The sequence below is a fragment of the Olea europaea genome, unplaced genomic scaffold (genome assembly GCF_002742605.1).
Source record: "Olea europaea var. sylvestris unplaced genomic scaffold, O_europaea_v1 scaffold2614, whole genome shotgun sequence".
NCBI lineage: Eukaryota > Viridiplantae > Streptophyta > Magnoliopsida > Lamiales > Oleaceae > Olea > Olea europaea.
The window spans coordinates 92283-104506 of record NW_019244467.1 but is presented as its reverse complement, the minus strand read 5'-3'; the positions used below and the strand labels follow the sequence as shown (position 1 = coordinate 104506).

The 12224-nt window shown below is 32.4% G+C and overlaps 1 pseudogene; it reads left to right on the top strand.

Annotated features, from left to right (window-relative positions):
* Positions 1-9521: 9521 nt before the first annotated feature.
* The window catches only part of LOC111383112, a 6046-nt pseudogene continuing 3343 nt past the window's right edge, over positions 9522-12224 (top strand).

Sequence of the window (12224 nt, the reverse complement as noted above, 5' to 3'; positions counted from 1 at the left end):
TAGAGTTCGCTGGCAAGTTGATGAATCAGGAGAAAGCTACTCCTGTTAACGAACTAGGGAAAAGCCTTATTTTATGGTAATCGGTTACATCACCATTTTGTAATGTGAATCGCCCTATGTGTTCTAGAGTAGACACCTCTCCTAAACCGGTAAACAGTGAGAATTCTGGCACTTTGTACCCTCTAGGCCATGGATATGCTTGGTCTACCCAATCAGGATATGGCTTTGTGTACGTCGGCCTAATGACGGGACACACCCCAAAAGCCATCTGATCCTGTACGATTTCCATAATCTGGTTCCTCAACATGGCGTTGGGGTCATATGGAATTCCTACAGGTTGGTTAACCGGTTGATTTGCATGAGGCCTGATGTTTGGTCCTTGATTGACAACAAAATTACCATGATTAGGGCCATTACCATTAGCCTGAACATCTATTCCCTCATTAACACGTGGAATATTCTGTCTATTGTTTAGGACATTATCTCTCATGTTTGGATTATCCCTAAGTTAGGCATACCACTACCATTGTTTTGATTTGGCACTATAGTACCCCTTTGGTTTGAAGTAGAGGGATCAAAAAGCGGTTCTACCCCTTGATTCGAATTTAGGACCGAGGAATTATGTCCCACAATTGTCCTAGTTTGAAAGTGGTTTGTAAGAGGTATAGCCGGTTGACATATTTGGCCTACTAACTTATTCATTGTTTCGTTCAACGTCTTTAGTTGTTTGGCCATGTTGTCATAGTGTACATTCCCATTTTGCGTAAATCTTTCCATATTATGAATACTTCGAAGATTTACCTGTTCAACGACGTCTTGCGTGAGTTCTCCAAGTAATGCACGCATGGTTCGAGGACTCAACTCCGTCATTGGTTCGTAACGACTGTTACTGCTCTGGTTCTGTCCATCTGTTCGTGGAGAGGCATGCTGCTCCTCATATCGCTCGATCACAGACTGTATTCCTCCATGACTTGCTGCTTCCTTATCGGATCTCTGAGGCATATTGTTTCCCCTTTCGTACTTTCAACACCTAACACCACTGTCCCACTGGGCGTGCCAAATTGTTTCGCACGGGTTAGTCGCTAACAATTAAAAAGGATCAGATGATTGTGTAAGGGATAAACCTCTTGAGATAAAGTCCCAAAAAGGGGTGTTCTTTTATTGGCGATGACTTTACAATTGGAAATTAAAAACAACGTGCCTCCAAGGGGCGCAAGTACACGAGTTACTGAAAGAAAAGTGTTTAAGTCTAAGCTAAGGAAATGAAAATTACATGTTCTCTGTTCGAGAGTTTTTGATTCGGTCCTTTGCTTCTATGTCCTTTCTCCTTTTTATACTTCATGGACGATCTCTTTGTGATCAATCGCCCTAAAAACTGCTTGATCGTCCTATAACTGCCCACTTCCTTCGTAATGGCTAACTTGTCATGAAAACCACATTTTTTAACTGCTGCCATTACTCTTCATCGTTCAACCGCCTTCGATTAAATTCCTTGAATCGTGGAACGTGATAGGGCTGCTTTAATAACTGCTTTGATAACTGCACTTCTTGATAACCACGACGCTTTATGTTTGTTAAGACCTTGGGCAACTTGAAGGTTTGGGCGAGAATAGAGTAACAGTTCTGGGCGATTGTATGACACTCCATTCGCTCAAATTCTGGGCGACTTGCAAACTTGGGTGATGGCGCTACCGCGTTCTTGGGCCTCCCTATTTGGGCCTTCATCTTGATTTGTTTGATTTGGGCTTCGTTCTTTGGGCTATCTGATTTGGGGATCCTTCAATTGGGCTTCACTTCTTGAGCTGTTCGATTTGGGCTGGATTTTTATGTGTCAACACAATATTATATTTCCTGTTATAAAAGTGAAGAAAATAGAGAGAAGTCAATAGATTTGTGTGTGTCTTATTAAGAACCAAAGCCTTATATTTATAGAGTAGAATCAGAGATACAACGATAATTATTTCTAGGGCTGTAAGGATGTAATTGTCATTCACCAATAAATCCTAATGAACTTTCCTTTTTACAATACTCCCCTTTAAATGACACATTACAAAATATCTATGTCATAGAAATATTAATTGGTAAAAATCCAATGGGACAAAAATGCCAACAAAAATATTTTGGAGTAATAAAATGATGTCTCGTTAAAACCTTGTCAAGAAAATCCAATGGGATAAAATTTGATCGAAGGAAAAAGAGTACAGCTACTCCCCATGATTTCAATTCTTGTATTAATTCATCATTGCCTTGGACGTCACTGTCTTCAATATTGCAATTTCGGTGAAATGCCTCATGTTGTCTTGTACAATCTTCAAATAACACCGTCTTCGTAAGAGATACTTTATCATTCTTTGATAACTGTATTAATATGATGATTCTAAAAATAGCTCTTGTTGATCTCTTCAAGGGTCTCTTACATATAATATATTATCTTGAGGGTAAATATCTTACATGTTATAGACATTAATTACACGAAGAATATGCCTCATTAAAACCTTATTAGGAAAAACCTTGTGGGAAAAAATCCTAATGAAGGAAAAAGAGTACATTATTATTTTAAATACGCTACAAAAGTTGCCTCATTAAAAACCTTGTCAGGAAAATCCAATGGGACAAAACTTTGATCAAAGGAAAAGAGTGCAACGCGTATTTACTCCCCCTCGTACTAATATCACTTGAATTATACTTCAGGCATATTAAATCTTTCAAGATAACATTGATAGCCAATCCAGATGTATTGGCTATAATCAAAGTTGTATCAAATTCTATGCATTGTTAGGCTAATAAAGCTGAAACTTGTAATTATATCCACCACATGATAATTTATCTATTTATATAAGTTTTCGCGAAATTCATTATGTAAAGAGTCATACATTTCATATTACAAGTTTACTTTTCTACTTTCATAAATATGCACCTTTCGGTGTTCGGACTATAGATCCAGAAACTTCAGGTTTCTCTAGTAAGTTTAATTTGACTAGGATCGCGTTCATTTTATTTGACCAATCACTATTTTGATGGATATATTTCAACGAATTTATTTCGATTCCTCGCTATTCATAATATGATGTAGTACACCATATGTAAAAATGTTTGCCGACAACCTTTTCTTCTCTTGTTCGTTCCTATTTCTTTCTCCACGATGACATAACTTATTGAGATATCTCAATTTTCAATATATCAGATATCTGAACCTCTCTGGGGTTTTATAATCTATTATGTCTAAATGTTCATAAGAGTGTATGCCGTCTCAATGAGACAATCTTTGCTAATTGCTCCATTTGGAGATTTTTTTTTTATTAGAATCAAATATCATCACGCTTCAAGCGTAAAATCAAATATCATATTAACTAATTCTCCTCTGTGACGTTAATTCAAGTTGGAGCATTTGAAGCTGGTGTGTAAGATATTATTGATCCATTTGATCAAAAAATGCATCTAAATAAATTATATTTCGAACTTCTGATTTGAGTGATCTTTTGCGAGGATTTAGATAATAATGCATTTATACATTATTTTCAACTTTTTAATTCCTCCCCTTAATGCTGAGATAATTGTCAAATTAAATTGACAAATATTTTTACTGCTTTATAAAATATCACCATTTGTAATAAGGGTTCATACTACGCATTTATTTTCAGCATTCATTACTTTCTATTTTAGTGCATTGTAGTCGATTAATTTTATACATACTGCACTATTAAAATAATTAGATGAAAAATTTAGGCGCTGACCATAAGCCAATTTTAATAGGGAGAACTATGATATTGATAAGATACGTAATAACGTTCCCTAAACGAAAATGGGAAATATATTTTTCTCAATTAAATTAATTGGAGGCGTTTAACAAACAAACTTGTTAAACCATTTATCGACATCTCAAAAAGAATTCATTAAAATGTTGAGATTTATATCCACTAGCATTAACAAGACACGATTTTGATTATTTAATCTGAAAATTATGCTCATACTTTAATAATTGAGCAATAATTTCGCAAATTTCAAGTTGCGAATACCATGCAATCATCTAATAGTTGTATCAAATTTATTATATACAAATAATATTTAGATGATCAACGTGGTGGGTGACGAGGCCCCATATATCACCCTAATTAATTTTCAGATATATAGAAAATTCAATCCCAATTTTAGCTGGTGGCCTTTAATGATCAATTGTCGATAATGAGAACAAATAATACATAGAAATTTATTGGATTGAAAAATCTTCTAGTTCTTCATTTTGATTTCGCATCATTCTTGATCCAGTGATGGTCCAACTGGTCATGCCAATCAAATTGAACTCCTGGTTCAATATAAGATATAATCCAATTATTTAATTTCGAAAAATATGATTAAATATTATATAATCATATAATGATCAATGTCCACGTGACATAAGTCGTATGTTTTCCTCTAGGGATAAATACAAATTCAAAATGATATATTCTTCAGAAATGCGCTACTTCGAGAGCACATTAACATTAATTATTGCTTCTTCAAGAGCAATATAAATATTTTTTTGAGATATTGATATATACCTAGTTATGATTATTTACAAGTGATAGAATAATATTTTTCAGGAATATTGACACATTTAAATTAATCATGACAGTTTTCTAAAATATGAATATGCATAAATTTGTGATTCTTTAGGAACACAATACTGTATTCTTCAAGAATATTATTTTCACTTCTTTTGGAACGATATATCAATATTTTTCTTAAAAATATTGAAATTATAACAACGTGCTCTCCAATAGCATATCATTCTTGGAGAATATTGAAACACCAAATAGTATGCTCTTCTAGAGAGATAAATCAATATTCTTCTCAAATATTAATAAAATAAGGAAATTATTTTCCTTTTAAAAATTGCAATCAGTATTAAATTATTTGTGTTTCTTCAAGAACAAAACGAGATATAATTTTTCAAAATGTGTGCTACCTCAAGGGCACGTCGTGTTTTATTATTAATTCTTTAAAAATAATATATCAATATTCTTCTGGAATATTGAAAGATATACAATAATTTACTCTTCAAGAGTAAAAACAAAATTTTTAAATTATGCTCTTCTGAAGCAAGTAAAATATAACTAGAACATTAATAATAATGTACTGATTCAACAGTAAAAATATTTTATAATAGACAAATATACGAATGTTAAAATCATGTATTATAAGGGTAAGAACGAGATAATTAATCAAACGATAAACAATAGTAATTGACATTTAGCGATGAACCTAATTTAATAAATGGTACTTATACAATCACAAACCGCAATAATTAAGTGTCCACTTTGTTTAATATAAACTTAAAATTTATCACCAAAATTTAACTAGATACTGTGACATAATTATGCATACATATACGCGTAAAATTAATATTATCTTCTATCGATTATGAAGATGAATTGCAAACTTACGCAGACATCATTGCCTCAGAGCCTCCAAAAATGGTATAAGAAGGAATTGATGATAAATTTGGGTTGCTGGAACCTTGGATATTAATCATTAACCATGAAGGAGAATTGCATACATGGTGGTCACATATCTTGGGAATAGTCAGGCACATAATTTAGATAAATACGTCTATTAGTAATATCATGCTCTTCTGGAGCAATTAATATTCTTTTGGAATATTTTTATAACGTGAGTTGTGTTTCTTCGAGAATATTAACACTATATTCATTTAAAATAAATATAATTTAAGTTATACTTTTTCAGAAGCACTGAGTCAATATTTTTCTGGAATATTGAAATTGTAATGTCATGCTCTTCTGGAGCAATTAATATTCTTTTAGAATATTAATAATGTCATGCTACTTCAGGAGCACCAACAAACTCTTGTTTAAAAATATCAACTCTATAAGAGTGTGCTATCATTATAAAATGTTTATCTATATGAAGATCTGCTCTTCAGGAGCAATAAACATAATATTCTTCTGAAATATGAAAAATTTTAATGTCATGCTCTTCAGGAGCAATAACATATTATTGTTTACAGTAATAATTATGTAAGGATTTACTCTTCAGGAATAAAAATATAATTTTATGTTAGATTTTATATCATTATACTCTTCAAAAGCAATAAAATTTAACCAGAACATCAATATCTAAATACATATGCAAAAAAATGGACACATAAATAAATAGAGAAATTTATTTCGTGATTTAAATAGAATCGATCAATATTTTTCAGGAATATTGAAATTATAATATCTATTCTTTTAAAATATTAATAATATCGTGTTTCCTCAAGAACACGAACAATTTTTTTTTTTTTTTTTAAGTTGTGCTTTCATCAAGCACACAATAGACATATAATCTTTAAGAGTATATATACAATATTCTTCTGGAATACTGACATTAACGATTTGTTCTATCTTTCAAGATAAATAATAAAATTTATGCTCTACATGAGTAACAATGAAATATTCTTTTAGGATATTAAAAATATTGTTTATGTAATGTTGTGCTACTTCAGGAGCAACAACAAGATACTCATCTATGATATCGATTTGAAAAATTTCTCAAATTAGGAAATAAATTGAATTTTATAAAATCCGTTCTTTAAGAGAGAGTAATATTATTACTATCATATGAAATTTAATAACCATGAATTTTGAATTTTCCAGGAATAACAAAATATTCTTTATGACCAATATGTCAATGTTGTGCTATTTTTGGAACAATAAGATGATAAATTCTTAATTTGAAATTCATAGAATAATATCTAAAAATATTTAATTACCATATGGACATGATATGAATTTACATACAAGAATTAATCACAAAAAAATGTATAAGTAAAGTAAAGAAATCTTCCAAGCATACACGTGAAAGGAATATTTAATTACCATACAAACAGGATATGATGTAAAAATTAATTACCAAATATATAATATATAAATTTATATTTTAAAATTGATTACCAAACATGTATGAAGAAAAAGAATTTCCATACATAGAAGTTAGCAAAATTGGCTAAATCACTTATTGGCTAAATCTTTTACCAACATGGAAAAGATACTAAATATGTATGTGAATTTCACATATATAGAAATTAAAGATAGAACTAATATGTAATAGATTCAAAAGACATAATTAATACTGAATAATATGTGGAAAAAATGATCGTGTATGAATAAAAAATGTGAACTAATATGTGTTCAGATTACACATACAAACGTTAATTAGAATTAATATGCATGTCGATGAAAAGTGGAGAAGAAGAAGCAATATCATTATGATGCATATGTCTATTGAAATATTTCACATGTTACCAAATTAATTTTGGTACACGTGATAAATATTCATGCCTATAAAAATTATTACTTTCACTAAATTTTGAAAAATTAAACTATTGTGCTGATAACGTGTTATAAAAGTGAAGAAAATAGAAGAAAATAGAGAGAAGTCAATAGATTTGTGTGTGTCTTATTAAGAACCAAAGTCTTATATTTATAGGGCAGAATCAAAGACACAACGGTAATTATTTCGAGGGCTGTAAGGATGTAATTGTCATTCACCAATAAACCCTAATAAACTTTCCTTTTTACAACATTTCCACATTTTTATATCAAAATACTGATATTTTAGAAGTAAAAATTGAAAAGAGAGAAGTCAATGTATGTTTCCCCTAATTTACGCTCAAACATTAAGACCAACACATCTTTTTGAAGACTTTTCTTTATCAAAATCCCTCTCTTCAAGCCTTTAACTTGTTCCATAATTCATTCATGTTTCCTTTGATCGTATGTGGATTCCATTTTCAATTATTATCCTGTTAGAAATTCTAATACCTAAAATATAGGTTCAACATCTTGTCTTCTATGTTGTACTTGTTGGAAAATAATTAGTTGCAGTAATTTATAGAACAGTAAAATGCAAAGAAAAACTTATTGACTAATCGAGTATCGTGACAGCACGATATCATAAAGTGAAATTGTCAATCAATAATTGCTGCGACCTCTGTGGACATCACTTCTAGGATACAACGATCACAAATCACTTATGCAGCTATGGTTTCTCAGAACTCTCAAGTATACTTCAGAAAATATGTAAAAACTAGAGTATAAAAACTTCAGAGTATGAGAAATTATAATTTTGTTTTAGATGATTTCGTGTTTGATATCTTTTAGTCAAAATGAGATGTGAGTTTATATATGCAGAATGGATGTAATTGCTTTCTCCATAATCTAGAAATATATGCAAAATTTAATTACTTATGGGTAGTGGGTTGTTCAAAACGGTTATATAATACTGGCTAGTTTGATCCATTAAATAATTTCGAATATGATTAAAATAAAATTAAAATAAATAATTATTTTAATCAAGATAGCCCAAGACCTTCCAAGGTCCCAATAAAAGACTTTTTAATATTACATGGGAAGTGACTCGAACCCCCGACCTCCTACACAAATGACACATTTTTCACCAATTTGACACTTCATCTAAATCAGTTATTTATCTCACATATTATATTTATAGTATAAATATCTAACAATCCCCTACATGAAAGAAATAAGATAAATAAAAATATTACTCTGGATTACAGTAAAAATCATGTAGGTTTGGGTATCTTTCGACTTGAATCTTGACTTTATATATTCTATCGAGCTTGCTAGCTGTAGAATGAGTTGTGTCTTGAACTTTATAATTATAGTTGCAAAATGAGACAATAGAACGCACACATGACTTCTAAAACAATCATTGAGTTCTCGTGATTATGTTCATTTCAACCGTGAACTTTTCTAATTTCTTTGAATGTTTTAGAGAATTAGCCTCAATTCTCGTAGGAGACGGTCCCACTTTCACAATTAATATTGGTTTTGGTTATATATTTGGTGGAGATTTTACATAATCTTTGGTGGGGTTTTGGCATTTTCTGCAATTTTCTTGTCCTTTGTTTCAAATTCACATTTTTTTTAATCTACTGGACATTGGCTAGAGATTCCAAATATCTGTTCATCAATTGCGCTCTACAAAAAGACCACATTTTTCTTTAAATTTTAGTGTATTTATGATTGGGTGAATATGTTTCTACACATGCTAAGAAGTTCTCAGCTTTTAGGCTCTAGATAGTCATGATGCTCGGACTCGTATACGGGTACATATCAAGTGTTGGATATTTTATTTTCTAAAATGTAAGATACAGGGACATGACTAAGAAGAGTCCCTTATTTTGGACATTGGTACGAGATACGTCTTTTAAACTTCAATTTTTTACTAATCCAAAATGTCTCATTTTAAATAAACCAAAATAAATTATTAAGAAAGAAGGAAATCAATATTGAATAAGGGGTTAAGGAGAATAAAATAGAATTTTGGGATTTAGTTTTTAATATTGGAAATTACTAAATGTTATATAAAATAGAAAATGAGGGATTTGATTACAATTTGGATCTAGTGAAGCAGTAAGTAGCACTATATGGAACCCATTTTTATTTTATATAAACGAAATCCTAAACCACCATTACAGAGTGAAAGAATGAAAAATAAGCAGAAAATGGAAAGAAAAAGAAAGAAGAAAAGAAGGAAAGATGGAAAAATCTAGCGCCCCAATCCTTCTTCACCCTCTCAGCGGTGATGCTAGGTTTATAGAGTGAAAATGGGAAAGAAGAAAAGGGAAAGTAAAGGAAAAGAGAAAAAAAAAAGGAAAGAAGGAGAAGCAAAAACGACAAAATATTCGGTTGAAATCTAGAGGATCGGACATATATTCCATATCCATACTCATATCGCGTGTTCAACACGAGTTCAAAGAGTCCGAACATCAAAGCTAGAGAGTGTTTAAGCCACCCTAACCGTGTTTAAGCTACCTTAACCGCTAGAAGGGCTTCGGGTTGCTAACTCAACGGTAGAGGGGGAGAAAAATGACTGCAGAAGGCTTGCAACCTTTAATTAAAAATTTTATTTTTGGAGAAAAATCAGTCTTGGTATTATGAAGATTTGACAGTATCTTTTATGTGCTATGTACCATGACGACTTCTTTCCCTTCTGAATCCTGTAAAGCAAGCAAAGCTAAAAGCTGTCAATCCACAGTCATGGCTCCAAGTTGAAAGAGACACTTTTCCCAAATTTGCATCGAAGTCTCCATCTTCAATGTAAGTGACCTCATTAAAACTTTTAATTTGGTTATCAAGAACATTTTGTCAGTTTTGTGTTTTTAGTCGGTGAACAGAAATTTTTGGATGTCTGTAGAGAATCTCTTATCAAAGTCCGCAAAACTCCAATAGTTCCATTCTTAAAACCTGTTGATTATGTGGAGATTTTAGCTCAAATTCATGAAGAACTTGAGTCATGTTCTCAGAAAGAGAGGTCGAACCTTTACTTGTTGCAGTATCAGATCTTCAAGCGCCTTGGAGAAGACAAATTGATGCGAAGGAGCCTTTGTACAGCTTGGCTGAAAGCATCCAATGTTTATGAGAAACTTATCTTTGGAGCATGGTTGAAATTTGAGAGGCAAGGTGCAGAAATAATCTCTGACTTTTTGTCATCTTGTGGTAGATGTGCAACGGAGTTTGGGATTATAGATGTTGCCTTTGAGTTGCACGCCAATGAAGATCCAGGCTTTCGTGGAATTGATATGTTGAATGGAAATCATATATCAAGGATTGTTTCTTTCCAAATTGGAGTTGAAAAAATAGTATGCGATAGGCAGAAATTTGCCGGCCTTTCAATTCCATTTTATGCAATGCTTTATGGTTGTTTTCTGGAATCGTCTTTTGAAGACATCGATCTGTCTGAAAATAATCTCTCTCCTTCAGGAATGAGGTTGATTAGTGATTTCAGCATAAAGGGAAGTTTAAATGAAGCGCCCTCCTCTCTTTTGTTAGAAATATTGGTGTTTCCCAACAAATTTTGCTGTGAAAGTCTTAAGGATGCTTGTGATAGGAAACTTATCTTTAGTTTCCTCCAGACAAGATGCAGTGGAGCTTATGGATTGCGCTATAGAGGAAAATTCCCCTGTTCTCGCTGCATCATGTTTGCAAGTTTTTCCATGAACTGCCTGATTCTCTGAATGACAGTAAGGTATTTGAACTGTTGAGCAATGCCAATAGGCAACAGAGGTCAATAATGATTGTCCAGCCTTATTTTCCTTCTACTCTTTACTAAGTGAAGTTGCAATAAATGATGATCCTAGTTCGGACAAAGCCATCCTCCTCTCAAAGCAGTTAGTGGATTTTGCTGAAACCAGTCGCCAGAAAATGATGGCATATCATCAATTGGCTTGTGTTAGATTCCTCAGAAAAGAATATAATGAAGCAGAACATCTGTTTGAGGCCGCTTTCAATGAGGGCATGTTTATTATCTCGTTGGCTTGGCAAGATTAAGTTACAACAAGGGTCATAAAAATTGGTCTTATGAAAAACTGAGCTCTATCATTTCCTCTTATTCGTTAATTGGATGGATGTGTCAAGAGAGGTCATTATACTGCCAGGGTGATAAAAGGTGCAGCGACCTTGAGAAAGCAACTCATCTGGATCCAACTTTGACATATCCCTACATGTTCCGAGCTGCATCCTTGATGAGAAAAACTATTTTCAAGGAGCCCTTGCAGAAATTAACTGCATTCTTAGATTTAAACTAGAAATGGAGTGCTTGGAACTATGTTTTTGTTTCTATCTCGCACTCGAAGACTATCAATCAGTGACATGTGATGTTCAGGCAATTCTTACACTTTATCCAGATTATCGGATGTTTGATGGTCGAGTTGCAGTATCTAAACTTCATACTCGTGTGTGCGAGTATGCGGAGAATTGGACAACAGCAGATTGTTGGCTGCAGCTATATGAAAGATGGTCTTCAGTTGACGACATTGGGTCGTTGGCTATACTATATCAGATGCTCGAGTCTGATGCAACCAAGGGGATGATATGCTTCAGACAATCTTTAATTCTGCCCAGGTAATATTTTGTTATATTCTTTGAATCTCAACATGCTTTACCTCTCCATTCGAAATTTGTATCACATATTCTTTTCTTGTACTAATTGCATTTTCCCTGTTCACCATCAGTTTCTAAAATCTGCTAATCACCTTGTGGTTATAATAGCTCAATCCATTCTGGTGATCATTACGAAAACCGTGCTGTTAGCCTCCGACTCTGTCTACTCAACTCAGTCATTAATTTAAATTAAATGTACTGAATCACTTTAACAAGGCATTCTCAAGTTTTGCAAGGTCATGATTTGTACATTGTCACAACATTTTTCTGCATGCCCGT